Genomic DNA, 7,989 nt, shown 5'->3' with positions numbered 1-7,989 from the left:
TTATTACTAACCATGTTAATTCCAACACGACAGATTTAGTCTTGTTTATCCTTTGGCCAGTGTGGTCCCTTCAATTAAGGAGATGAAGACACTAGTCCTGGCTGAATGGGGCAGAGAGGCTTCCGACAAAACAATGTTATCACCCCATGTACGGTAAATGAGAAATTATTGGTCTGCCTGGGCATGCTTCCATATAATATTGGCACAGGAAGAGGGGAGGAGGATTTGAGTGGATTACAGTGGGAGTGACTGGACTCGGGTCTCACCGAGCAACTTGATTCCAATTTAGCTTATGCAAAGGGCTGGATAGTCACCATCTCCAGGAATGACCTGTAGCACGCAGTTAGGTGGTGCGCAAGACTACTGGACTGCATATCTGTACGGGAATGCAGTCTTTTTCTGAGGTCCTGGGATGTTTCAGCCAAGTGTTATTGTTGGAAACATGGTTTTAAATTTCGACTGAAATCCAAAATTTCAGGGACGAAGTTTCATATTTCGGTCAAGAGAGGAACCGAAATCCACAATACACTCATTTTTACTTGCACAAACAATAAAAAACTCTATAAATAGCATTTTCCCTACCTTCCTCCTCCACCTTCATATAAGTGATTCTCCTTCTCTTTTCTACTTTCACTTACACTATCTATTCTAATAAATTTCCTACAAGTCTACACTCTTCTTCAACTCAATCCAAGTCCATTTTGGAGCAAAGGGAACGTCTACCTTCAACTTACAACTACAAGAACTATTCCTAAGGCTTACAAATTACAAGTTACACTACAAATTTCAAGTGAAGGCTTACAAGTTACACTACAAATTTCAAGTAAGGGAAGGCTAATATTATCTTATTCTCTTCAAATCAAGTTCAACCTCAAGATTCTCTTTATTTCTTTCCATTTCCTTTCTTTTATTTCTTACTTCATTTGTCCCATTCTACTTCATTTTTTTGTAATTTGTTTCAATTTTCTTTCTTCTAATTCATTTTTCCCCTTCTTCTACTTCATTTCAGAATGAGTGGGTCGTGCTCGGGACCTTCTGCAGGAGCATTCTCTATTGGTTCGGCACCCGCTAGATCGGATGACCCGGCATGGGCTTACGGTACATTGGTTCCGGGTCAAAAAAATAAAGTAACTTGCATATTCTGTGGCAAAGTCATATCGGGTGGAGGTATAACCCGCTTGAAAGAACATTTAGCGGCTGTTCCTGGTGAAGTAAAATCATGCAAAAAAGTGACTGAAGATGTAAAATATCGAATGAAGTAACTTTTAGATGCAAAGAGAAAAGAAAGGGCTAGGATGAGCCTATCCAGAGCAGAGGTTGGAGGTTTTTATGGCACACCAGACGAAGAAGAAGAGCATAATGAAGAAGACATTGGCACACAACTGCCTCAACGAAGAGGTAAGGAAGTTCTTGTAGAACCGAGTGGTACAAAAAGGAAGAAGAAGGGAATCACAGGAGGGATCAGGAATTTCTTTGCACCACGAACAACCCCTGGAGCCCAGCCAAGCATTAAAAGTGCTTTGGCTACCAAAGAAACAATGGATAGAGCAGACATGGTGGTTGGCATGCTTTGCTACGATGCCAATCTCCCTTTCAACGTTGCCAATTCACCTTTCTGGCAACCTATGTTTGATGCTGTGAATGCCGTGGGTTCGGGTTATAAGGCACCTACTTATCATGCTTTAAGGGGTTCCATTTTGAAGAATACAGTGGATGAGGTAAACAACTACTTGGAGGAGATTAAGATGTCATGGAGATACACTGGCTGTAGCATTATGGCAGATGGATGGACAGACACCAAACAACGTTCCCTAATCAACTTTTTGGTGTACTGCCCTAAAGGAGTCATATTCCTCAAATCCGTTGATGCATCTGGCATAGTGAAGAATGCCGATGAATTATACAATATCTTTGAAAAGATTGTCGGAGAGGTGAATCCGGAATATGTGGTGTAATTTGTAACTGACAGTGAGCCAAGTTACAAAGCTGCTGGGAAAAGACTAGAAGCCGCGTTTGGTACATTCTTTTGGACTCCGTGCGCAGCTCATTGCTTAGATCTCATCTTGGAGCATCTGTGCAAACCGACTGCATTTTCTCACATAGCAACCACAATTGAGAGGGCTCGGACGATTACAAAGTTCATCTACAACCATGGAAGCCTCTTGAATTTGATGAGGAAGAAGTTCACAGGTGGGAAAGAGTTGTGCCGCCCTGCTGCAACCAGATTTGCTACAAATTTCATTAGCATACAAAGTTTGGTGTTGAATAGGAAAGCACTTCAGCAGATGTTTGTGTCTGATGAGTATAGTACTAGTAGGTTTGTCCAACACCCACTGAGTGAAGGGGTAGTTAGTACTGTGTTGGATAAAATTTTTTGGGACCAATGCAAGTACATTCTAAACATCAGCGAGCCTTTAGTGAGAGTGCTGCGTTTGGTAGATCGGCAGGACAAACCGGCGATAGGTTACCTATATGAGGCCATGGATAAGGCCAAAGAGAACATCAAGGAGAGGTTGAAGAGAAAATCAGATTACATGCCCATCTGAAGGATCATCGACCAAAGATGTGATAGGCAACTCCATAGTCCCCTCCATGTAGCAGGATATTTTCTTAACCCTGCTCTCTTTTTCACTCCTACCTTCTCTAGGCACAGTGAAGTAACCAGAGGCTTGTTGGCATGCATCACTCGACTGGTACCTGATGAAGCTACACAAGACCTCATCACCAATCAAATTGAGGATTATCGAGAGGCTAAGGGTATGTTTGGAATGAAGCTTGCAATCCGCAACCGAACGAAGTTGGGACCAGGTATATTTGAGTTGTTTATTTAATTAAGTATAATTCATTTTAACTTTCAGTTTCTCAACAAATAATACTTTACTATTTGTTACTTTACAGTTGCATGGTGGAGTCAATTCGGAGGTGACGTGGAAGAATTACAGACCTTTGCGATCAGAATCCTCAGTCAGACCTGCAGTGCGACTGGGTGTGAAAGGAATTGGAGCACCTTCGAACACATTCACTCTGCAAAGAGAAATATGTTGGAGCACCAGAGATTAGATGACTTGGTGTTTGTCCATTACAATCTTAAGTTTCGATAAAGGTATACAACGTAATATAATGTTTTCAACTCTCACCTCATCACTTTAAGCTTTTAAGTTTAACCTTTGACATTAAACTTAATATTTTCATTTTTAGGGACTTGTTGAGGAAATCATCTACCACTAGTGACCCTTTGAGCATAGACCATCTGGATGTCATGATGGATTGGGTTGCAGAAGAAGAAGATGTCATATTCACGCCGGAAGATATTGGGTGGGAAAATCTTGAAGCACCTATTGCTGTGGTTGGGGCCGGGGACGACGACGACGACGACGACTTTCTCATGCCTCTTGAAGAAGATGTCCCTACTGGTGGTTTAGGTGGTGATGACGGCGGCGACGACGACGACGAAGAAGACATTGAGTATGATCATCCGGGTTATGATGACTGAGAGTTGTTGCTACTAGCTATTGTCTATGTTTCACTTTCATGTATCTTTTTTTTTTATGTTTTTCTATGTATCAGACTATCAGTTGGACTTGTGCAAGACTTTATGTGTTTAAGTAATGAATATGCCTTTTGGGATACATATTTTGGACTATTTATTAGTTTTTCATCTTTTTCTATTGATTTTTTATTTTTTTGGATTTTTCTCATATTTTTTAATATATTTTTTGTGTGAACGAAAAGTTTCAACCGAAATGCACCGAAATGACCGAAATCCCACCGAAATTTCGTTTCGGTGGCCAAAACGAAATGGCGACCGAAACAGAATTTACAACTATGATTCTAACTATTTCTGTCTTGTGTAAATTTTAATTTTTTGGTGTCACCAATAGCTAAGAAACCACGACTTGTGTTGCATAATTGTTGCATAAATTCATGTACATGAAAAATAACATAAACAAAAGAAAAACGGATACATTTAGAATAAGTGAGTAATGCAACCGTTAAATAAATATCACCACCTTTCCCCCTCTACCCAACTCTATAAACCCCCTAATCTCTACTCTAAATACCCAAGCCTCACAACAAAACTTCACTAATTAAAGAAGAAGAAATAAGAGGCTTGACACCAAGAAGAGGCTTCACCAATTAGAGAAGGAGAAGATGGTAGCTAGAGGGATACGATGATCCTGATCCTGACAGCATGTGTTACTATGTTGACCACGTTGGGCCTGACTTTCAAAGAGCATGGACAAGCCCGAAAGCAACCCTGAGGAAGAGTTGAGAGAATTTCACATAAGCCTCTCAAGACAACTATATGAGGCTTTATAGTCAGAGAATTTAAATTTCACATACAAATGATCGCTAAAACCCTTAAGATATATACAAACCCAAGAAACATACAACCAGAAATATAACGATCCAACAATTCATGAAAACACAATAAGAAACTAACCCTTGAAATATGGACATTTTGTTCACTTTGCAAATTCACACCTCGAGGGTGAATTGTCCATTTCTTCCTAACAGTAGTCAAACATAAGAAAAATGTCAACTAAAAGATTCCACCAAAACTAATAAACACATCATAGTATATCAATAATCAATGTTATAAACTGGGTTCCAAACCCTGACCCTAAAGATAATGAGAGAAAAAAAATAACCCTAATTAAAAACAGTCACCTTTTTGTAGTAGATGTTAATGCTCACAACCACTTCGAAAAGGCAAATAATGTATTAGAGAAAAATCTATCAAACCACTTCGGAAAGGCAACTAATGCATTAGAGAAATATCTAGAGAGAAATCCTACAAAAAAAGAGAGGAGGGACCAGTGAGAGAGATTTTGGGAAGAGAGGAATAGTGGTGTTTGGAAATGGAAAAAAAGGAGCCTTAATAAGAAAGTTTTACCTGTTAAAAAAAAAAAATCAGAGCAGCCCTAGAAAGAAACACACATTGAGAAATAAAACTACCATGAAATATTGATCTCTAATGGCCTTTTGATTTATCCCATCACCATCAACTGTAAAGAACACCTAAATAAAAAAAAAGGTAATTATATTTCATACTCTATAAAAAAATTTAAGAATGTAACAATCTTCGACTATCGGCCATTAAATAATTGAACAAATAACATGAATGAAGAGCATCCCAGCATCCAAAAAAATACACACTGAAAAGAAAATAAACCTTCGCATGATATTATTCCAGGTTGAAAAACAAAGCCTTGACCATTGAGCTTGTGTTGGATGTACAATCCGATGATGACCACAATTTGATCCCTTGTTAACTCCATTCTGATGTCAAATCACAATAAAAAAACAACATCAAATCCTAGATAGACATAAAAATTAGGAAATTAAAGTTGCATTCATATGTACAACAACAAAGCTCCCCTCCCATGAACCGCCGCTTCCATCCCATTCCCTTATCCCTTCTCAAGTGAAACAAAAAGCAAGATCAATTATGATTCAGAAAACATAACCCTCACCCAATCCTCTATCAAGCCAAGGATGAGAATCATGATTTTAAATGAGGAAAACAAAGGTTATACAACTTTGAATTTTTCAAAAGGATATTCCTAAAAGTAGCAAGCAAGGGAATCCATAAAACGTAGAAAGCACCAATAGGAGGAGGTCGATAATGAAAATGGCAAGACATTAAACAAAATCAGCAATTCAAGAGCAAAAGAGAAGAATCCATAAAAAAACACAATGTAATTAAAAACAAATATCAACTAAAGAAATTTTTGTTTGGGACGACCCATAAAAAATGTAAAATTGCATCAAACAAGTCCATACATGTGTCACTCCAAGGAGAAATCAAACAAACACATATTTGTAATTAGGCATCAAAGGGCTCACAAAAGTACAAATTACCAATATATGGGTTTTGGAATTATGCACATGAAGATTTAGAAAAAAAAACAACAAATTAAACATGATATGAGATTTCAGAGGTTTTCTACCTTGTCAGAGTAGAAAATCCAACGGCCATAACTAGAGAAAAATTTATAAATCCGAGAGACCGAAATTAGGTTACGGAAGAAGGGCAGATGAAACCACCAGAGGCCATGATAGATTAAAAAAAAAAAATTGTTCGGAGGAAAGACCTGTAAAGAAAGAAGAGGAGAGAGGGAAGAAAATGTCAAATTAAATAGAAAAGAAATAAATAAAAACTCCTCCTTGAGACATGCAACAGAGAAGAGAAAGTGCGCCTACAAAATAACAAATCAACAGAAACCCTAAGCCACGTACATTTCAAAACAAAACATACCTTTTTCTTTCAATGTTTGGAATTCTAACCAGAGGGCGAAAAATCTCTAGTTCCCATTTCAATTAGGCAGATGGAAGGAAATAGGGTGCTAATGGGATTTGGATGACATGAAGTAGTCTTTAGACAAGGAAGAAGAGTAGAAAAAAAAAATTGAAATCAATGGTTGGAAAACGGGAGCTAAAGGTTGGTAGAACCCAGGTGTGCATATGCATGTAGTTGGAGTGGGAAAAATATACTGTTCCGCCTCAGTGGATGAATAAAGGATCTACACTTCAAACAGAATTTTTGATAAGTAAGTTTGTTTTTCGAGCAGGCATCAAGAATGTGCATTGTCTTCACTTCAGAAATTCATATCAAGTGCTAGGCGTGTAACAGTTAATTTATAAAGGTATGAATAGCAACATATTAGATGACGTATGGGTTATGTAGGTATTAGGCATAACTCTAACTACTGTGGAAATATTTGTGTAGCTAAAATACAGAAATCAGCACTAACAATGTATTAGTATTTGACAACTTGGAAGCACCATTATGATCCCATTTTTGTCCAGCTTTTGTCAATGCAAGAATGCAAGATTTACATACCATAAACCTCCTTTTTTATTACTATTTTTTTTTTTTTGACTGGTAAACCAGAATTGAACCTGAGTCCCCAGGATTGTAGCATCAAGCACCATCCAAATGAGACCCCAAGATTGGCTCAAGTCCTTCTACCAAAAATAGCACCCATCTCATAAATGTTGATTAAAGCATAACTATGAAAAAAGATAAGACATCATGATTATTGATGCAATATAGTAGTATCAGATGAAATAAGAATATACCAAGTGATGCCAAACTATATACCAGCCAAGTTTAAGCTGTCTGGATCGCTATCAACTCCAACTGAATTGCACAGATCCTGAACTTTTTCTTCATCATTTACTCTAACCCAAAGAAGCATCTCATAGTATCCTAATCTAGAAAGAGAAACTGGGCTCTCATCTTTGACAAATCTACTGAAGAAGTGGAATTCTTGAACCATTTCCATATCAATTAAATACATAAGAAATGGACTATAAGTTTCTTCTTCCAGCTGAAATCCATGTTCTCTCATCGACCTAAAGAGTTGAAAAGCCTTGTGAATTTGCTCTATACAATTTTCTTCATCGCTACTCCTCCTTGCCTCCTCTATGCAAAGTTTTATCAAGGCATTGTATTCTTTGACACCTGTTTCTCTTCCCAGTTTACCGAAGACTTCAAGGGTAGCTTCCGGTCCCAGTTTCTGCACACACATTCTTACCAAAGGCTCGAAACGATGAGTTTGGGTATTCTTGAAAATCCATTTCTGTTTTCTTTCCCGCGATAGTTCCTTCCGACGTTGCGATATGCATGTATGAGACATATTCGAGAACCATGGTATATCTAAGACATCTGCCGATTTCCCATTAGTAGGAATTTGAGATTCAGGCAAGTTGACGACTCCAGAGCACTGTCACCTGAGAAGTTAAGCTCAAATACATGAATATGCAAGAAAAGAAGCCACCACTTGCTGAATTTAAGGTCATCTTTGCATGCCACCAAAATCAATCATTAGTTACAAATAAAGTACGAATGCATGGGAAGTCACTTTTACGAGCAATGGCAAAGAGCAAGTTGTGGGTCCCACAAGAAGCATAGGGAGGGGGGGGGGGGAGATAATCAATACTGTTGATCTTTTAGAACATCATGAGGTAGGGGTGTAAACG

At 38.2% G+C, this 7,989-nt stretch overlaps 1 long non-coding RNA gene across 1 annotated transcript; it reads left to right on the top strand.

The window, feature by feature from the left end:
- The first annotated feature begins 1,058 nt into the window (after window positions 1-1,058).
- On the top strand, window positions 1,059-3,771 carry LOC143878679 (uncharacterized). The gene is made up of 3 exons (XR_013251077.1): window positions 1,059-2,808; window positions 2,899-3,103; window positions 3,199-3,771. It is a non-coding gene; the product is annotated as an uncharacterized LOC143878679 (long non-coding RNA).
- The last annotated feature ends 4,218 nt before the right edge of the window (window positions 3,772-7,989 follow it).

Source organism: Tasmannia lanceolata, unplaced genomic scaffold (assembly GCF_043159265.1).
Source record: "Tasmannia lanceolata isolate RefF3 unplaced genomic scaffold, GAP_Taslan_0.1 ptg000006l, whole genome shotgun sequence".
In the NCBI taxonomy this organism is placed as follows: domain Eukaryota; kingdom Viridiplantae; phylum Streptophyta; class Magnoliopsida; order Canellales; family Winteraceae; genus Tasmannia; species Tasmannia lanceolata.
This window is presented reverse-complemented; position numbering and strand designations above follow the sequence as displayed.